We start from the raw sequence: 21,695 nt of genomic DNA, 5'->3' as shown, positions 1-21,695 counted from the left end.
CTCATAAATACTGAAATAATTGCTAAGAAATCTCTAAAGATAATTCAAATTTTAAAAAATGATATATTTATTCTAGACTTTATAGTTAACTAGGAGTCCAGTGGCCTCTCAGTTGTGAACATGGCCACTGGTGATAAAAAGACAAGTCAGAAGTTTGTTTTAGGTACAATGTCTGTAGAAGGGATAAGAGAATTAGAAAAAATTAACACTGTTTATCATTATTCTTTGGTTAGTATATTAAAAAAAAACTGTGTGATCTTATTTCTAAAGACACAATGAAAAGTAGCAGACAGATAAATGGGGGTGTGGGTAGACAGAAAGCCTATCATGAATTTGTAAAGGCAGTGATCAAGCATTGGTGTCTCTAAGGCCTAGTGTTTTAATGTGACCCAGAATATGTAGAAAAGACATTTCTACAATTCAGTAACAGACATAATGTGGAGGTAACAACATAGGAAAATCTCCCACTTTCATGATGTCTCAAAGGCCCTGAATCTTCTGGAAAGATGCCTTTCTGGGGAAGATCTCAACTGCCATTGTCATTTATTCCCACCATCTAGGAAAATCTGGAGATGGTTGTGTTACTATGATTGCAGTCTCCTTGCCCAATACTCTGTTACTCTTCTATCTCTTTTGAACTACATATTTTCTTGAAATTTCTCTGGAGTTATTTAACTAAAACATATATTGATAAACATTACTTTCCTTGGTATGGTAAGCAATCATCTCCTTTAAGTTACTGCATCCCTACATCAGCATGATCACAAGGCACAACTTTATGCTTAAAAGTTCATGTTCTCTTCATGCTAAATTGAAGGCTGTTGTCTTAACAAATTGTGATGTCACAATTGTATCAGATACAAAACCTGTATCTGCAAATTAAGATCCACTATAAAGTGCATTTCTTTATCTGGATAGTGCATATTTCTTACTCCCCTCAAGTTTGAAATCAGTTATCATTTATATAAGGAATCTCTATCCTTCCTCTGTTTCCATGGATCTCAAGAGTCCTACTAATAAAATGTGTTATCTACACATAGTAGTCAACATTTTTACTATCACTCCATGTAACTGCCCCCTCATTTTTCTTAAAGGCTATTATTGAAACATGGTATATAATCACATGATGGATTTTTACAACTTGAAGATATTCTAGCTGGAGACTTAATTGGAAAATAAACATAACTGCTACTTCACAAGTCAGCCCTGTTCTCCCTTTCATACTCTATCACCATGATTTTATAATTTGTGATACACTAGAGTGATATGGCCATTCAAATTTTTTACATATATATTATGTGCCTATTTTATGTCCTTTTTTCCTTTGTATTATATGTGTTAATATTTATTTGTGTATTTATAGATTACCATTTTTACATTGATACTGAATAGTCCACTTGGTGCATAACTTTTATGTACTAACTACTGTTGTGTATATATGGATACCATATAATTTAATACAAATGCTGACGTTATGAATGTTTATGAACATATCTTTTGCCATCTCTGTGGAAGAATAACTTTGGAAATAACTCAAATGTGGTAGTTCTAGGTCATCACACATTCTTACGTTTGTCTTCTTTCCCCAGCTTTACTGAGGAATAATTGAAAAATATAAAATATACATGCAGGAGTTCCCACTCTGGGACAATGTGTTAAGGATACTGTGTTGTTTCTGCAGTGGCATGGGTTTGACTCCCAGCCCAGCACTGTGGGCTAAGGATCTGGAATTGCTCTGGCTGTAGCTTAGGTCGCAGGTGTTGCTCATAGTCTATCCCTGACTCAAGGCCATCCATATGCTGTGGGTGTGACTGAAAAAGAAAAAAAATAAATTCTTAAAATAAAATATACATATCTTTAAGATGTACAAAATTATATCTTTGTATACATAAAGACTATTAACAGTTAACCAATAGTGACTTGCTTTTCTTCTTCATATGTTCAGATTTTATAATTTTTTCTATCTTCAAAATATGTATGTTTTTACACTTGTTGATTATTCACAGTTCATTGTATTTCCACATAATTATTAGAATTATCTTGCAAAATTTTTCTCCATAATGTGGGATTTTGAGTGTCATTGCATACTATTTGGATGATTTAGGGAAGGAGAAATTTTTTTTTTTTTTTGCTCTTTAGGGCCACACCTGTGACATATGGATGTTCCCAGACTGGGGGTCGAATCTGAGATGCAGCTGCTGTCCTATGCTGCAACCACAGCAACATGGGATCTGAGCCATGTCTATGAACTACCCCATAGCTCACAGCAACCTGGATCCTTAACCCACTGAGTGAGGCCAGGGATCAAACCCACATCCTCATGGATCCTAGTTGGGTTCATTAACCACTGAGCTACAAAGAGAACTTAACTGAGATGCATTAAAATGAATAATTCAAGTAATTTTTAAATATTTTTTTAAAATTTAAATTGTTCCATTATTACTCTTTTGCAAGTAAGAAGTATAATTAATGTACTTACTGGAAACTGTGAGAAATATAAGAAAATTTACTGATTATCTTCATAGGTATGCTTTGTTGAATCTGTTCAAATCTATTGCATCAAAATTAATAGTATTTATTTTGTATAATAAGTGAAAATTGTCTTATACTGTAATGGGTGTTTTTATCTGAATGGAAACAATTAAAAATAAACAATAACAGAAAATAAAGATTAGTCCCAAATATATAAGAACTTGGAAATATATATGCAGTTATATCATTCAGGTGCACTGACAGAACAATATCTAAAATATATAATATAAAAAATTTAGAGATATAATACTAGAAAAAAAGGAACGAACAATTTGTCTTTACCCACTGAATTGGCCCTTAACACACTTGTAAAAACATTGCTAGAAGTTATCAAAACTCTTTCTGCAATTTGGGTTCTGACCATCCTGGTAAAATAGTGACTTAAACTACATTGGCTAAATCTCAGTGGACATTCCTAAGTAAATTAAAAAAAAAAAAGCATTAAAATAAGCATCCAAGTAAGGAGGTCCTATAATCATTTGCCCCTGAGTTTCCATGGAGGTATTTAAAATGTCAACTTCAGAGATAAAAGATTAGTGTGTACATTCACTTAGAAAGTTTTCAAAGAAATTTACCCAGAAAATGATTTTATTTATATGACATCCATTGAATCTCTGTCAGCTAATCAAGATAGTGAATGTGTGAAGGTGTGGACATAATAAAAGGTACTAAGAATATGTTTATTTTTATTCACCACAGAAGAGGAGAGATTTCAGCAAGTGCTTAAGAGAAATTTATTCAGCATTAAGTACTTCTCTTTAGTTACTGATTCTATTAATGCTTTGGAAGTTTGGTGTTGGGAGACATGTTTCTACAATATTTTCTTAGCCTCTTTGTTCCTATTTTCTATACTGAAAACTCTATCTTGTCCTGCTTTACTTTACCCCATATTCCTGCATGAAAAACAGCTGCAGGGCTGGTAAATGACTTAAGCTTAAGAACAAAGACTAAAAGGCATAAGTTATTCATGTGGTCAGCTGAATGAGGACATAATACATTGGTCTAGGCATGCCATTTGCACAGCATGATATGTCCTGTTAAAATAAAAAAGAGGAACCTCATGGCCCCAAGGGGTTTATGAGTGGTCGTTAGCAAAATATACATGAGCAAGGAGAACCTAGGTGCAAACCTAGGCACACTGGGCTGCCACAGATAGACATGCCATTTTCAGAAACACAATGATGATTCTCTAGATGCTAAGCATAGATAGGTGACACCAAGCTTCCTCAGTGCTAATGATTGTTAAATGACTAAAGGTCAGAATAAAAGCTTAACCATCTACCAGCTATGTAGCTTTAAAATAATAAAAGAACTTTTAAAATAATTTAAAAAAACCTATATCTTGCACCTACAGCCCCTTCCTCACTTGACATAATCCTAAAGAACACAATAAAACCAGTGTGGTTTCTTGAAGCAGAACTCTTGGTCCCTGAGACCTTGAGTCCCATGTTCCCACCTTTAATTAAGTGCTGGACGGAGTGTGGAAAAAAGGGAATCTCCTGCACTGTTGGTGGGAAGTAAGCTGGTACAGCCACTATGGGGAACAGTACGGAGGTACCTTAGAAATCTATGCATAGAACTACCATATGACCCAGCAATTCCACTCTTGGGCATATATCTGAACAAAAGTTTCCTTAAAAAAGACACATTCGCCCCCATGTTCATTGCAGCACTATTCACAATAGCCAAGACATAGAAACAACCCAAATGTCCATCGACAGATGATTGGATTAGGAAGAGGTGGTATATATACACAATGGAATACTACTCAGCCATAAAAAAGAATGACATAATGCCATTTGCAGCAACATGGACTGTTGAAGGCATGAATGTGTGACATGACAAAGAATGGAAAGAAAAGACTGGTGCCATAGAGTGGCTGTAGAAGATCAGTCTATACTTTACAAAGTCTTGTGACTCTCTCATGGCCCTTGAGGCAAAACAAATGAGAACAATATCAAAGAATGGCATCTTTAAAACAAGATTGCTGAAGTATTGATGATGCTGATGGAAAACTATCAGCTCTGACATTCTCAGGACTGGAGCCTTGGGGAATTTTTGGGAGAGGCCATAGATGGCTTGAAGCAAACAACAAATTTTGGCCTGGGAGGGCTAAAACATTTATGATTACTTTATGTGCTTACAAATGACTGTCTTAGCTTATCTTGTTTCTAATCTGTTTGAAGTAAAATACTGATATATCACCTGCATGTACAAGGAAGTAGAAAATAGTAAATAAAAACCATGAGTTGGCTCAGAGGGTTGCTGTTGCCTAGTGAAGGTGGTAGCCCCCTGAACCTCACTCTATTTCTTTAGAGCATGTTTTTGAGCCTATATGACTATAGACATGGTGTATTTCAATGAAGTTACATGGCAGAAGAAATCCACCTCTTCCCTTTACCACCACTTTTTACATACATCCCATATGAGACTGTCAATTAAGAAGGAGAAAGGGGAGCTCCCATCATGGGTCCATGGAAACTAATCTGACAAGTATCCATGAGGACACAGGTTCAATCCCTGTCCATGCACAGAGTGTTAAGGATCTGGCATTGCTTTGAGCTGTGGTATAGGTTGCCCATGTGGCTCATATCCCAGGTTGATGCAGTGGTGATGTAGGTCAGCAGCTGCAGCTCTGATTTGACTCCTAGCCTGGGAAATTCCACATGCTGAGGGTGTGGTGATACAAAGCAAAAAGAAATGTGTATATATATATATACATATATATATATGTATATATATATGTATATATATATATATTTAAAACTAAAACGCTACATATTTTGCAGAGATTATTCACTTAAATGTCTCTGGAGAATTTCTCTTCCCACATCCATGAAAAAATTCCTGGGTGCCATTTTCTCTTTTCTATTTAAATCACTGATCATTCCTCTTTCCAAATTTCTTCCTTCAAAGGCTCTTAAACTATTTCATCTCTTACTATATCTTATGCTTTCTGCTCTGTTTTTATTTACTACTTATATATTTTTGTATCATCATGATAGTTGGGCTTTAGTAGAGAGAGATTATAAATATATGTATTTAGATTTATACCCTATTCAAGAATTGGAAAAGAGACTAAAGGGTAAAAATTAAATGTTTAAAACAAAGCACCAGAATCTAAGAAATATAAGAAACTAAAAAGTAAAAATTAAATGTATAAAACAAAGCACCAGAAACCAATGTATATTATGTAAGTGTTAGAGAAGCAAAGACATAAAACTTGTGCTATTTGGGAAAGCTGTATAGAATTATCAAAGCTGTGAGAAGCTCAGTGTTTAGATATACAGGCAAAGGCTCTATTTTAACTACATTTTCAGAAACTCATGTAGAGGCAGAAGAGAGTAAAGTCTTGTAAATGATATTTGACAATAAAGATTCATTTATTTTATTATGAATAAATTTTGTATTATGTATATATTTATGGCTGTACTGGTAGCCATAAATTATTATTTTTATTATGTATATATTTATGGCTGCACCAGTGACCATAAATCATTATTTTTATTATGTATATACTTATGGCTACACCAGTAGCATATGGAAGTTCCCGGGCTAGGGTTGAACCTGAGCCACAGCTGCTACCTACACCATAGCTGCAGCAATGCCAGATATTTTAACCCACTGCACTGGGCTGGAAATTTAGCCTGCACCTCCACAACCACCTGAGCCACTGCCCTTGGATTTTTAACCCACTGTGCCACAACAGGAACTCCAGGATTCGTTTTAGATTTCACAAAAGGTGAACCAGATTAATACCTAATTCTAAGGAAGCTTGTTTTGACATTTCTGAGCAAAGAAAGCTAAGAAAGAAAAGTAGATTCTCAACCTGACCTGATAGGTTGCAACCATTTTAGTATCAAACAGGGCTTAAAAATGAAAGAAGTTATTCATTAATAAAGAAGCTTATTATGTGTAATAAACATGTACACATAATAGAATTCTTTAATGTGTGCATTTACATTGATGTCCTATGAAATATTTTGAATGTGGTATTTGATTTTGATATTATGTGAATTTTTGTTGTACAGCAATGGATATTTATCCTATAAAATATTATCTTAAAAATACATATATCTTAAATAAATACATATTTATCCTATAAAATACTTATCTTAAAATATTATTATAACTGTAAAATTTCTTGGGAAAAAACTCTTGGGCTGAAAAATGTTTACATTTTCAGGTTTTAAATCTTGACTCAAAAACTAAATTTCATTTTTTTCTAAAAACAATAAACCAGTTCTGCATTTAAAAGTTGAAAGGCTTAAAATCATACCGAGTCTGATAAAAATAATACTTTAAACTAGCTTATTATTTTAAACCTAACTGACTTATTCTTTTGTCTGCCTTTAGGAATATTCATATGAATGCCACATGGAAATATAGATTCAAATATCAACTGATTTTATCTTATTGGTATAATTCCCTCCTTTAAGAATTGGCTTTTCTTTTTATTCTCATTTTTCTCATTTTCCTAATGACTCTATTTGGCAAACTCCCTGTGATTCTTCTCATCCTTCTGGACATCCATCTTTACACACCCATGTATTTTTTACTTAGTCAGCTATCCCTCATGGACCTGACATACATTTGCACTGTTGTCCAAAAAATGGCCTCCAACTTTCTGTTTGGACACAAGTCTATCTCTTTCATTGTGTGTGGGGCTCAGAGTTTCTTCTTAATGACTATAGAGGTACAGAAGTATTGCTCTTGGCTTCTGTCTTATGATCATTACATGGCAATTTGCTTTCCTCTTCACAACCCCATTAGAATAATCAGAAGAGTGTGTATATCTATGATAATGGGATCTTGGATAATGGGCTCTATCAACTCCTGTTCCCAGACCACATATGTCCTCCATATCCCTTATTGCTGATCCAGGGCCATCAATCATTCTTCTGTGATGTCCCAGCCATGTTGACTCTGGTCTGCAAGGACACCTGGATCTATGAATACACAGTGCTTGTGAGCACCACTATCTTCCTCTTGTTACCTTTCAGTACTATTTCTTGTTCCTGTTGTCATGTTCTCCTTGCTATCACACGAACTCAGCAAGAAGAGAGGAAGAAGGCCTACTCCACCTGCAGCACCCATCTCACTGTGGTGACTTTCTACTATTCACCCTTTGTTTACACTTGTCTATGTCCAAGATCCCTAGATTTCCAGCAGAAGACAAGGCTCTATAACATCTTGACCCCAATGCTCAACCAGATTGTCAATAAGGGCTGAGAAATAAGGAATTAATAGGGTCCTTGAGAAGAGTAATACAGAGAATATACTCTGTTCAAATGTAGACAAAGTTTTTGTATGAGTACCAGAATTGGATATAAATGCATTCATTTTCATTCAGTAATTGAAATATTATCTTATCTTTAAATTCTAGGACTACAATTAATGCAAAGGAGAAGAAAATAATTCATTTTATCTGGATGAAATTATCATTCCTAAATATATATGATATGACTTCTATATCTCTTCCTATCTCTCTATCTATCTGGATGTAAATGAATAATAATGCATAACATTGTTACTTTTCTTTTTTTTTCTTTTTTTTTTGTCTTTAGTATTTTTACTCTTGCATCTGTGGCATATAGAGGTTCCCAGGCTAGGTGTGGAATCAGAGTTGTAGCTGCCATCCTATGCCAGAGCCACAGTAATGTGGGATCTAAGCCACATCTGTTACGCACACCACAGGTCACAGCAATGCTGGATCCTTAATGCACTGAGCAAGGCCAGAGATCAAGCCCACATCCTTGTGGATACTAGTTGGGTTCATTAACCACTGAACCATGATGGGAACTCTATTGTTATTTTTCTTTGTAGTGTTCTTCATTATGTGATATCTTTATTGATTATATGATCCATAATCATTTTTGGGCTCAATTTTCTCCAAATTGCTTTGTATCAAAATTTATACTCTGTAGATATTATATATTAATGAGGTAAAAATATTTTCAGTCACTTCTGATAAACACCAAATGGAAATTAATTTTTGATTTTTTAAATTTTATACAATTTTATATATATATATATATGCATTACTATATATAAGAGAGGTAAATAACAAGGAACTATTGTATAGAATTCAGAAATTTGCTCAATATTTTATATGATAAAATAATCTGAAAATTTATATATATATATATATATATATATATATATATATAAAACTGAATCATCTTGCAGTACACTTGAAACTAATACAACATTGTAAATCAACTATACTTCAATAAAAATATCATTCTGCTTATGTTACTGAAGTTCCTAAGAGGGTTTATAGGTGTGAAAAACTTAGGCTGAATTTCTGATAAATTATATCAAAATATAATTTTTAGTACATGTAGATCTGATGATTCTCAGGGAGAAATTTTTCTAAAAAAGATTTATCTTGTGAGTTCATTTCAAACCCTGAATTCATACAAATCCATTTCTGATAAGTTTCAATTTAATTTAAATATAAATTTAATCACTGGCATTTTAAGGATTCCTCTGAAATTTGTGGTAATTTTTGAACTTTATATAAGAAAACAGAATTTCCCATCATGGCTCAGTGGTTAATGAACCCAATTAGCATCCATGAGGATGCAGGTTTGATCCCTGGCCTAGCTGAGTGGGCCGAGGATCCGGCATTGTCATGAGCTGTGGTGTATGTTGCATGTGCAGCTTGGATCCTGTGTGGCTGTGGCTCTGATGTAGTCAGTCAGCTATAGCTCCAATTGGATCCCTAGTCTGGAAACTTCCACATGCCATGGTGAGGCCCTAAAAAAAAAAAAAAAAAAAAAAGAAGAGACTTTATGTTTCAAATGCCTACTCCTCTATTTTATCACCATATATTCAATTACAATGCAAAATATTGTTTAAATAATATTTGTTTTCTAAAACTTTGCATGAAGAATGTCTTTTCCATTAGTGGGTTTTTTTTTTTTTTTGCTAATTTAAAATTTTAACAATCTTAGATTATTATTTCTCTTTATAAGCCTTTAGATATTTACTTTGCAATGTTGAAACCATTCTTATATTTATAAAATGTTTGCTCTTTGATAAATGATAATTCCCTGAAATATTTTTTTGTAATAGTCATTTGTGCACTCTTATTATCTAATAATTTCCTGAAAAAGCTCACTATGCAAGCTTTCTAACATTGCCTGATCTAACACTCAGGTATAATATTTAATAATTTTGTAGATGATGTAGGGAGGGCTATGGATGGAAAGGTAAGTCAGATCCTGATTCAAACATGTGTGATTTCTCCTGCCAGACACAGTTCTTTCTCTCTCCTGGGAACCATTTTATCATTCCTTATAGTGTCTTACCATGCCCTGAACACTAATAAATATGTACACATGGGTAGGTCAGAATAACTGATGCTTGTTCATGCTGCCTAGAGAACATTGAGGAAGGATGCTCATTCCATACTCTACCCATTTCAAGTAGTGACTAACAGAGAGAATCAGGAGACATTGATTTATTGTTGGTCCCAATATAACATTTTATGATCTTTCCTTAATTAAGAAATTCCAAATTTTTTTCTTTGATTTTTAAGTAATCTGCCTAGAAAACCAAGAAGTTACATGAAATTAATTTCCTCTATCATATTCATGAAGTTTTTGATTACTTAAGACAACTGAGTCTTCTGTATAAAATATAGAAGTTGTTTTTAAAAAATCCAAATATTTAGCATTCTCTATTTGCCTGCAAAATCTTTGTCTTGATGGTCTAATAGATGTTCTTTTTTTTTCTTACAGTGACCTATAATTCTTTTTGACCAAGTGTTTTAAAAAATGTTATTTTTTCCAAAATTCCCAATATCAAATCATAAATAAATATTTTTGGACCTCAAATAAATTTAGAGTTTTCCATAAGATCCTGTAAATTCTCAAAATATTTTTTTGCTCACCTTATAAAAACAGATATGTTAAACTTGTTTAATTATGCTTATTTGATGTATTAAATTACATTGGAAAAGTTTTTGAATAAGAAGTACTATTGGGGAATTCCCATCATAGCTCAGCAGTTAACGAATTCAAATAGTATCAAGGACCTGGGGGATCACTCCCTGGACTTGCTCAGTGTGTTAAGGACCCAACATTGCCTTGAGCTGTGGTGTAGGTCACAGACACAGCTTGGATTCAGTGTTGCTGTGGCTGTGGTGTAGTCCAGCGGCTACAGCTCTAATTTGACCCCTAGCTTAGGAACCTCCATATGCCTGTGTGCATCCCATATACATATAATTTGGATTTATCTTGTGATGTGGTGGATAAGGATCCAGCATTGATACCACAGAAGCTTGGCATCACTGCTGTAGTGTGGGTTGGATCGCTGGCCTGGTATCTTCCACATAAGTATTATTGATCTCAGGAAGATAGCTTAAAGCAAGATCTTAATTCTAGGCTAAAGAATTGATCCTGAGAAGCCTGGGTGAAAACCAAGAATCCTATTTGCTAGACCCTTCAGGGATAGTGGCTGGAAACAAAGCTCTTAGATCTTGTCTATATTGTAAAAATAAATTTACAAATAGACAGACCTATAAAAGAGACAGAGATTTTATTATAAGGTCAGAACTTGTGGGAGATCACACAGAGGAGCAGGTTAGAAGCAAAACAGCACACACAGAAAGAGGTGTGGACTAGCCTGCTAGTGGGGAACATGTCAAAGTGGTGATTTAAATTATATAGGGTCATTTCTTCCAGATTTTTGCTCTCCTTTAGCCAATTATGTTCCTTTATTTTATTTTATTGCTTTTCACACCCGATTGGACTTAGGGCCTTCCCTGACACGCATGTGCGTATATTCAGCAAAGATGGATTCCAACTTGGGTGTTTATGGGAGGCTAATAAAACATAATGTGATCTGGTGTCCCCTCCCATTTGATACCTGAGGAGCCATCCTGCACATGTGTAATCAGGTAAGTCTTCTTGACCCCAGGAGTGACAGATGTGGTCATTTTATCTTTTTACTCCAGCAGAGCTCAGCTCCTGATATTAATTTCCTCCTTAATGTATCAAATGAAACAAGCTCTAATTACTCAGCTAGGTAAGTTCCAGCTATTTTCATCCCAGGGGACCATCTATATCGTACTGCAATACTAAACCTTCATTGCTGTGTTTTTATAGATGTAATTTACATCTTACAGAAATTAAATGAAATTTTTAGAAGTATGTGTGGTATGATGTTTTCAGTTATAACTGCAATTATAATCTTAAAATGTTACATATCATAGAAATACATTTTCTTATCAAATAAATACTAATCAGATCTTTAGCAATAGAAATTTTATTTGTCATTAAGAAAGAGTTATTTTATTTTATTTTTTTTTACTCAGAGGCTTTGGAAAAGTGTCCTTGCAAAACTGCTCTATCTTCAAGGATATTCATGAAAAACTAATGATAAAACTGGAGTTGAGCAGACAAAATATTAATTATCTGGGACTGAAAAAACTAGAAGGATGTTTGCAATTTTTTTAAAATGTTTTATTTGAAGCATTGATAATTCCTTGAAAACTTATTTTTGAAATTTAATAAATTCTTTTCTCCTATGCCATCTGTGATTTACAAAGTATATCTTTGAAAACAAAGATAATTTTTCTTCCAACCTAACCCCTCAGGAACTAGAAATTCTTGAGTATTCTTTGCATGTAAATATGATTAGTTATTTGCATAAGTTCAATATGAATCTGTTATTTTAATGGTACACAATTGGAACAATTGTCTATATAATCAAGATTTTGACTGGAATGACATTTATGTAGACTCAGATATGATCAGACAACTTGAGTAACTAAGATTGACTTTATGTAGCCAAAAAAAGTCTTTGGAATAATCAAACTACTACTTTTAATACAAGATTCCAAAAAAGCAATTTTGAAAAGACTTCATATGGACAATCATCATCCTTGATGCACTTATATAAATAAGTTTAATGCAAAAAAAAAGTTTTACTATAATTATATTTGTAAAAAAAAGTGGGAGTAAAAGTAAAGGGAAAAATGATCATTAGTGTATTTGTAGACATTAGATTCTAGTCCCGTTAAATCTCTTAATGTTTGTTATATAACTGTAACCAGACTAGATCCTGAATGATAGTTTCCACAAATACCTGACTGCAACTCTCTGAACTAACATTTCCAAATTTCTCCTACCCTTCTGATTTGTAATCTTTAAGAAAAAAGGCTGCTCTTGAATCTCGTTGGTTGGGATTATGTCAGGTTTTTATTACTAATCAGATGACAAATTTAGGACTAAACCTTGAGCCTATAATCCCCATTTAAAAGTCTTCTTCAGACTCTAGAAACTGCACACCAACTGGAGAAATCAAAATCAAAAAGATAAGGAAGATAACTAGCTGACATAACTGCCTGTGCTCAAGTCACTATATCAAGACTTCCTGCTTAAACTAAACATAAAGCCCTTCCTTCACCCCCACCTCAGAAATTAGCAAGAATGACAATATCATTGCCTCTATCTCCCAAGCCATCCCTAATGAGATAACTTTCACAGTGCTGGAAATGTCTATTAACTATGCCACCTCAGCAAAATTGGCATTGTAATAGGGAATAACAAATCTGATTCCATAATAGATTTGTAACTTTTGCTTTTACTTTTGTATTCTATTGCTTTTGCCGCAATTTAATCACTCAAGAGATATTGCCTATAGCTTAGATAATACTTAATGAGCTACCTCAGGGAACCTTGACCCCATGCTGAATGTTAAACTAAAATAACTTTCTTTAGCCTATAGGGAACATCCTGACCCAACCCCCCAGAGGATGACTGGTGGCATCTGAGTCTGACATGGCTACTCTATTTTTACTTTGAAAGGTATTTATCTTCTCAATGGCCAAGAAGATATCACATTAATGGTTTTATTTTATTTTACTTTTTGATGAGATGATGTAAGAATTTTCTTTTATAAAAATCCTTACCGACTTATGAAACCATTTTGCCTTCAGCCCCTGCCTCAGCCAGAGGTTTCATTTTTAACTGAATATTTACAAATCTAGAAGAATGTGAAGGGAGTGGGGTGGGGTGGAAATAGTGGCTTCTTCTTTTCCAGGGATTTATTTAATGGGAATGTGTTCAAGGCAAGAGCAAATTCAGAAGGATATCAGCATCGTGATCCAGAAGTCCAGAGCCGAGAAGGACTGTCTGTTTGCAGGTTTCAGATACTCAGACTCCACTTTTACTTTCGCCTATATTGGCAGCCCCAACTCTATTGTCTGCAAAAAGGTCACCACACAAAAAACCTATAAAAATGAAAAGACATAGAATTATAACTCAGATAAGGGAGAAAGAAAAAAACCCAGAAAAACAGCTAAGTGATTAGGAGATTCTCAGTCTCCAGGGAAAAGACTTTAGAATGTTGATGCTGAAGATGATGCAAGACATTGGAAATAAATTGGAAGCAAAGATGGATAACTTACAGGAAACACTGACCAAAGAGATACAAGATATAAATCTTAAGCAAGAAGAGATGCAAAATACAATAACTGAAATAAAAAATTCATTAGAAGCACCCAACAGCAGAATACAGGAGGCAGAAGAACAAATAAGCAAGGTGTAGGACAGATTAGAGAAATTATGGAGGAGGAACAGAAAAGAGAAAAAAGATTGAAAACAAATGAAGAGTCTCAGAGAAATCTCGGACAATGTTAAACACCCCAACATCTTATTATAGGGGTGCCAGAAGGAGAAGAGGAAGAGAAAGGGACAGAAAAAAATATTTGAAGAGATAATAGCCAAAAACTTCCCTAACGTGGGAAAGGAACCACTCACTCAAAGCCAGGAAGCACAACGAGTAACAAATAAAATAAACCCAAGGAAGGATACCCTGAGACACATATTAATCAAATTGAACAATTAAATACAAAGAGAAAATATTGAAAGAAGCTATGGAAAAGAAGCAAATAACATACAAGGTAACCCTGATAAGGTTATTGGCATATTTTTCAGCAGAAACTCTGCAGACCAGAAGGGAGTGGCATGATATACTCAACGTGATGAAAGAAAAAACCTCCAACCAAGATTACTTTACCCAGCAAGGCTCTCATTCAGATTTGAAGAAGAAATCAAAAGCTTCACAGATAAGCAAAAGCTAAGAGAATTCAGCAACATGAAACCAGCTTTACAACAAACACTAAAGGAACTTCTCTAGAAAGAAAAGAAAAGGCTGCAACCAGAAACAAAAATACAACAAATAACAAGGCTCACCAGTAAAAGTACATATAGAGTAAACATACAAAATCATCCATGCACAACTATGCCACCAAAATCAGAAATCATTAGAAGATGAGGGTAAAAATGCAGCACACTGGAGATGCATGTGAAATTAAGAGACCAACAATTTAAAACAATGTTGTATATATAGAGACTCATATCAAAACTTCAGGATAACTGCAAATCAAAAATCTATAATTGACACACAAACAAGAAAAATCAGCTCAAATACTATACTAAATATAGTCATCAAACCAAAAGAGGAGAGAACAAGAAAAGAAGGGAAGAAAAAAAGCAACAAAAACAAATCCAAAGCAATTAATAAAACAGCAATAAGAATATACTTATCAATAATTACCTTAAATGTTAATGGACTAATCGCCCCAATCAAAAGATACAGACTGGCTGAATGGATACAAAATTAAGACCCATATATATGCTGTCTTCAAGAGAACCGTTTCACTTCTAGGGACATGAAGAATATTTTAAGGGACAAGGAAGATCACTATATAATGATTAAGTGATCAACCCAAGAAGAAGATATAAAAATTTTAAATGTCTATGCACCCAACATAGGTTCAGCACAATATATAAGGCAATTGCTAACAACCTTAAAAGGACAAATTGACAATAACACAATCATAGTGGGGGACTTTAACACCCCACTTACAGCCATGGACAGATCATCCAGACAGAAAATCAATAAGGAAACACAGGCCCTGAATGAAGCATTAAACCAGCTGGACTTAATAGATATTTTTAGGACATTCTATCCAAAAGCAACAAAATACACATTCTTCTCAAGTGCACATGGAATATTCTCTGAGATTGATCACATCCTAGGCTACAAATCAAACTTCAGTAACTCTAGGAAAATTGAAATCATATCGAGTATCTTTTCCGACCACAACACTATATGACTAGAAATCAACAACAGGAAAATAACTCAAAAACCACAAACACGTGGAGACTCAACAACATGCTACTAAACAACCAATGGATCACTGAAAAAATCAAAAAGGAAATTAAAAAATTCTTAGAAGCAAATGACAACAAAGATATGATACTCCAAAACCTATGGTATGCAGCAAAAGCCATTCTAAGAGGAAAGTTTATGACAATACAAGCACACCTCAGGAAACAAGAAAAAACTCAAAGAAACAAGCTAACTTTACATCTAAGGCAGCTCGAGAGACAAGAACAGATGAGACCTAAAGTCAGTAGAAGGAAAGAAATCACAAAGATCAGAGTAGAAATCAATGAAACAGAAATGAAGAAAACCATAGAAAAGATCAATGAAATGAAAAGCTGGTTCTTTGGAAAGATCAACAAAATTGATAAACCATTAGCCAGATTTATCAAGCAAAAAAGAGAGAGGACTCAAATCAGTAAAATTAGAAATGAAAAAGGAGGAGTAACAACAGACATCACAGACATACAAAGGATCATAAGAGACTACTATATGCAACTATATGCCAATAAAACAGAAAACCTAGAAGAAATGGACAAATTCTTAGAAAAGTACATTCTTCCAAGACTAAACCAAAATGAAATAGAAAAGACAAATGGACCAATCACAAGCATTGAAATTGAAACTGTGATTAAAAAACTTCCAACAAACAAAAGTCCAGGACCAGATGGCTTCACAGGTGAATTCTATCAAATGTTTAGAGAAGAGCTAATACCTATCTTTCTGAAACTATTCCAAAAAATTGCAGAGGAGGGGACACTGCTAAACTTATTTGATGAGGCCACCATCACCCTGATACCAAAACCAGACAAAGATACAACAAAAAAAGAAAATCACAGGCCAATTTCACTGATGAACATAGATGCAAAAATCCTCAATAAAATACTAGCATACTGAAACCAGCAATACATTAAAAGGATTGCACATCATGATCAAGTTGGATTTATCCCAGGGATGCAAGTGTTCTTCAATATCCACAAATCAGGAAGCATGATACACCACATTAACAAACTGAAGAATAAAAACCATGTGATCCTCTCAATAGACCCAGAAAAAGCCTTTGACAAAATCCAACACCCATTTCTGACTAAATACCCTTCAGAAAGTAGGCACAGAACTTACCTCAACATAATCAAGGCCGTATATGACAAACCCACAGCTAACATCATTCTGAATGATGAAAAGCTGAAAGAATTCCTGCCAAGATCAGGAACAAGACAAGGATGTCTGCTTTCACCACTACTATTCAACATAATTTTGGAAGTCCTAGCCACAGCAATCAGAGAAGTAAAATAGATAAAAGGAATCCAAATTGGAAAGGAAGTAGTAAAACTATCACTAATTGCAGAAGACATGATACTATACCTGAGAATCCTAAAGACGCTACCAGAAAACTCTTAGAACTCATCAATGAATTTGGCAAAGTCATAGGATACTAAATTAATACACATAAATAGACCACATTTCTATATATTACCAATGGAAGATCAAAAACTGATATTAGGGAAGCAATCCCATTTACCATTGCATCCAAAAGAATAAAATACCTAGGAGTAAACCTACCAGAAGAAACAAAAGACCTGTACTCTGAAAACTATAAGCCGCTGATGAAAGAAATCAAAGATGACACAAATAGATGGAAAGACATACCATGCTCTTGGATCAGGAGAGTCTGTATTATCAAAATGACTATATTACCCAAGGCAATTTACAGATTCAATGCAATCCCTATCAAATTACCAAGGACATTTTTCACAGAACTCAAACAAAATATTTTAAAGTTTGTTTGGAAGCACAGAAGACCCAGAATAGCTAAAGGCATCCTGAAAAAAAAAGATGGAGCTGGAGGAATCAGTCTCTGGGACTTCAGACTATACTACAAAGCAACAGTCATCGAAGCTGTTTGGTACTGGCACAAAGACAGAAATATAGATCAGTGAAACAGGATAGAAAGTCCAGAATTAAACCCACAGACCTACAGTCAACTAATCTATGACAAAGGAAGAAGAATATACAATGGAGAAAAGACAGTCCCTTCAATAAGTAAGTGGCACTGGGAAAACTGGACAGCCACATGGAAAAGAATGAAATTAGAACACTCCCGAATACCATACACAAAAACAAACTCAAAATGGATAAAAGACCTAAATATAAGACTGGATACTATAAAACTCTTTGAGCAAAACAGGCCATACACCCTCTGACATAAACCATAGCAGTATCTTCTCAGATCCCCCTCCTAGACTAATGACAATATAGACAAAAATATATGGGACTCAATTAAACTTAAGTTTCTGCACAGCAAAGGAAATCCTAAATAAAACAAAAAGACAACACATGAAAGGGAGAAAATATTTGCAAATGAATTGCATGACAAGGGATTGATCTCCAAAATTTATAAACACCTCATATAGCTCAAAACAAAAAAACAACCCCATCAAAAAATGGGCAGTAGATCTAAACAGACAGTTCTCCGAAGAAGACATATGGATGGCCAAAAAACACAGGAAAATATGTTCATCATTCACTATTAGAGAAATGCAAATCAAAACCACTTTGAGGTATCATCTTACACCAGCCAGAATGGCCATCATCAAAAAGTCTACACACAATAAGTGCTGGAGAGGGTGTGAAGACAAAAGAACCCTATTACACTGTTGGTGGGACTGTAAATTGGTGGAACTGCTGTGGAAAACATTATGGAGATACTTCAGAAAACTAAAAATTGAACTATTATTTGATCCAGCAATCCCACTCCTGGGCATCTATCCAGAGAAAAACCATGACTTTAAAAGATACAGGTACTCTAATGTTCATTGCAGCACTATTTGCTATAGCCAAGACATGGAAACAACGTAAATGTCCATTGACAGAGGATTGGATCAAGAAGATGTGGTGCATATAGACAATGGAATATTACTCATCTATTAAAAGGAACAATATACTGGCATTTTTAGCAACATGGATGGACCTAGAAATTATCATGCTAAGTGAAGTCAGTCAGACAATGAGACACCAACATCAAATGCTTTCACTGACATGTGGAATCTGAAAAAAGGACAGAAAGAACTTCTTTGTAGAAGAGATACTGACTCACAGACTTTGAAAAACTTATGGTTTCCAAAGGAGACAGTTTGGGAAGTGGGGGGATGTGCTGTGGGTTGGGATGGAAATGGTATAAAATTGGATTGTGATAATCATTGTACAACTATATATGTAATAAATTCATTGAGTAATAATAAAAAAAATCCTTACCTAAAAATATATAACTATCTGGAGGTCTGTTCTGCTGCTTTTTCCCAGAATACAGAGTGCCTCATTTCTGATATCTACTCTGAAATCATTTAAGTGAGTGTTGAAAGTCAGTCCAATGATTTATTCATTTTAGTGGAAGATGACAAGTGCCAATTTCCTGTTGGTAGAGGCCCTTCATAGTAATAAATTTGACCATAATTTGGGGGGGCCTCATATGTCCATTGGGTCCTACAGTGAGTGCTAGGAAAGTTTATTCCCAGGTCTGGCAAAGATTCCATTTATAGGCTACTCAGTGTATTATTACTGGACTAGGCCTTATTAACAGTAGCCAAGGAGTTCCGGTCGTGGCGCAGTGGTTAACAAATCCCACTAAGAACCATGAAGTTGCGGGTTCGATCCCTGGCCTTGCTCAGGGGGTCAACTATCTGGCATTGCCATGTGCTGTGGTGTTGGTTGCAGACGTGGCTCTGGCATAGACCGGTGGCACAGCTCCGATTAGACCCCTAGCCTGGGAACCTCCATATGCCGTGGGAGCAGCCCAAGAAATGGCAAAAAGACAAAAAAAAAAAAAAACAGTAGCCAAAATTCTCTGGACCACCAGTCTTGTAAGTCTCTTATGGTCTAGGAAACATTTCTTTTCATTTTTTATTTTCATATCTAGAGTTACACTATTATAATTATCTATTTCACAAGTGACTATATACCATTTTATAAGAGGAACAATCACATATTTGGTCATGTAATAAATAATGATTTTGTAAAATAAGCAAGACCAATAATAAAGCTAGCAGTGGTAGTAAAGTTATAAGTAAAAATTTAAGTCAAAATTTGTCATTATGTGCAGCCCAGCATATCCCCAGGTCCTCTAGTTTAATCTGTTTTACACCAATTCTTACCTTTAAGAGAAACTATTTATTGTTGTTGTCCATAAATCATTTAGCCCTATTTCCTAGTGTTACTAGTCTGGTCATCCTTTGGATATTCTAATTGTTCCTTTAGATTTAAAAGACCATAGCCTGGTGTTAATCTCCTGGTTGTAGATCATGAAGCATCATGTCATTATCCAAAGATTGACTGTGAAGTTCAGCTTCATAAACAACAAGAAAGTGCCTTTAATAATTCAGTAAAGTTTAACAGTACAACATAATATCAAAGAACAATCTGAGAAGTGAGTCTAGTAAATATAGCCTTCAATTAACAAAACTGTAAATTAATGCTTAGTGAAACATAATGCTTTTTTTAAATTACCCTAACTTTTAACAAACACAATCAAATACAGGCTAATTTGTTTTCAAAATAAGTCTAACCATTGACCATATAGTTTTTTTTTTTTTCCTTTTCTTTTTCCACATTGATTCTGGTGCAGTTTCTCAGTAGTAGTCTCAGGCTGAATTCCCAAAAGACCTCTCAAGGCCAAGAAAATCATGCCAAAGTCCTGCCATCAGATTTCCCATAGGTGGATATTTTTTATTTCTATAGGTTCCCCAAATAGTTTGAGATTCCTGTACAGGTCAGGAGACACACTTGCATTTACCTGATAAGGCTAAATGTATCCAACTTAGGGAGGGACCCAGCAGAGAAAAAACAAAAATGTTTTAACTCTAACCACAGTAGTAAATTACCAAATTGTTGTAAATGTAAGTAGCTTGAGAAGAAGGGATTCTCTATGTCTGAGAAATAAAGATTAGAAGCCAGGAATATGTCAGATAAGAAGTCACAAAGTATTATAATCATATTTATCATTTCATTTGATCACAGGCAATTCATTTTTGTTCTGAGTTTAATCTTTCTATTAGTTTTATTGACCTTGCCTGATAATAGAGGATGATAGCGACAGTGCTAATTCAAGAATACTGAAAAGTTTATGTTAAGGTTTGTATAAATTGTCCAGTGAAGTGGGTGACTTGATCAGGAGAGACTGTAAAAAGTGTGCCCCAAGTAGAAAATACATTTTTAACCATTTCATTTTTTTCTATTGTGAACGTTCCAGCCCTAAAGCCAAGGAAAGGTTTGACCCATCGAATACAAATAAGGTTTTGCCAGGAAGCTGGGACAAAACAAAGGAACATCACGGAATTCCCATAGCCTTGATTTTTTTCTTTTACAGCTATTGTTTACCTATTTTAAGGTCCCTGATTAAGGTCCCTGATTTAGGAGTAGACTATTACCATGATACAAAGATGTCAAAATGGTGAAACTGACAATGAGAGGTTAATTTATTTATAGAAGTGAAATGAACCTTGTACCATTATCTACATGTACCATAATCTTTAGAGATTCTGTTGTCACCTTGTATTTGACAATATTCCTCCTGTAATTTGATCTAGCAAATAATTCCAGATAGTATAATATATTTCTCAGATGACTCAGAGGCCCACTGAAACACCTCAAAGCTAGCCAGACATCAGAAGAATTTATGGATGTGGATCTTTTAGCCGAGATAAATTCCAATGTCAGGGATTAGCGGATCCCCTCCCTTTTTGATTCCCAAGGAGCTTTTGTGTACATATGTAGTTGGGGAAGTCTCCTTGACTGCAAGAGTGATACATATAATCATCTTGTCTTTTTGCTCCAGCAGAACTCAGATCCTGCCATTAGCTTTCTTCTTGAAGTGTCAAAAGAAACAAGCTCCAATTTACTCAGTTTGACAAGTTCCAGCTATTTTCAACTCAGGGCCCCATCTATTACCTATCTAAATATCACTTTATTTTTCTTGTTGCAAA

At 34.6% G+C, this 21,695-nt stretch overlaps 1 pseudogene; it reads left to right on the top strand.

The window, feature by feature from the left end:
- Positions 1 to 6,909: 6,909 nt before the first annotated feature.
- LOC125124195 (olfactory receptor 2L5-like) lies at positions 6,910 to 7,829 on the top strand (annotated as a pseudogene).
- The last annotated feature ends 13,866 nt before the right edge of the window (positions 7,830 to 21,695 follow it).

Source organism: Phacochoerus africanus, chromosome 4 (genome assembly GCF_016906955.1).
Source record: "Phacochoerus africanus isolate WHEZ1 chromosome 4, ROS_Pafr_v1, whole genome shotgun sequence".
Lineage (NCBI taxonomy): Eukaryota > Metazoa > Chordata > Mammalia > Artiodactyla > Suidae > Phacochoerus > Phacochoerus africanus.
This window is presented reverse-complemented; position numbering and strand designations above follow the sequence as displayed.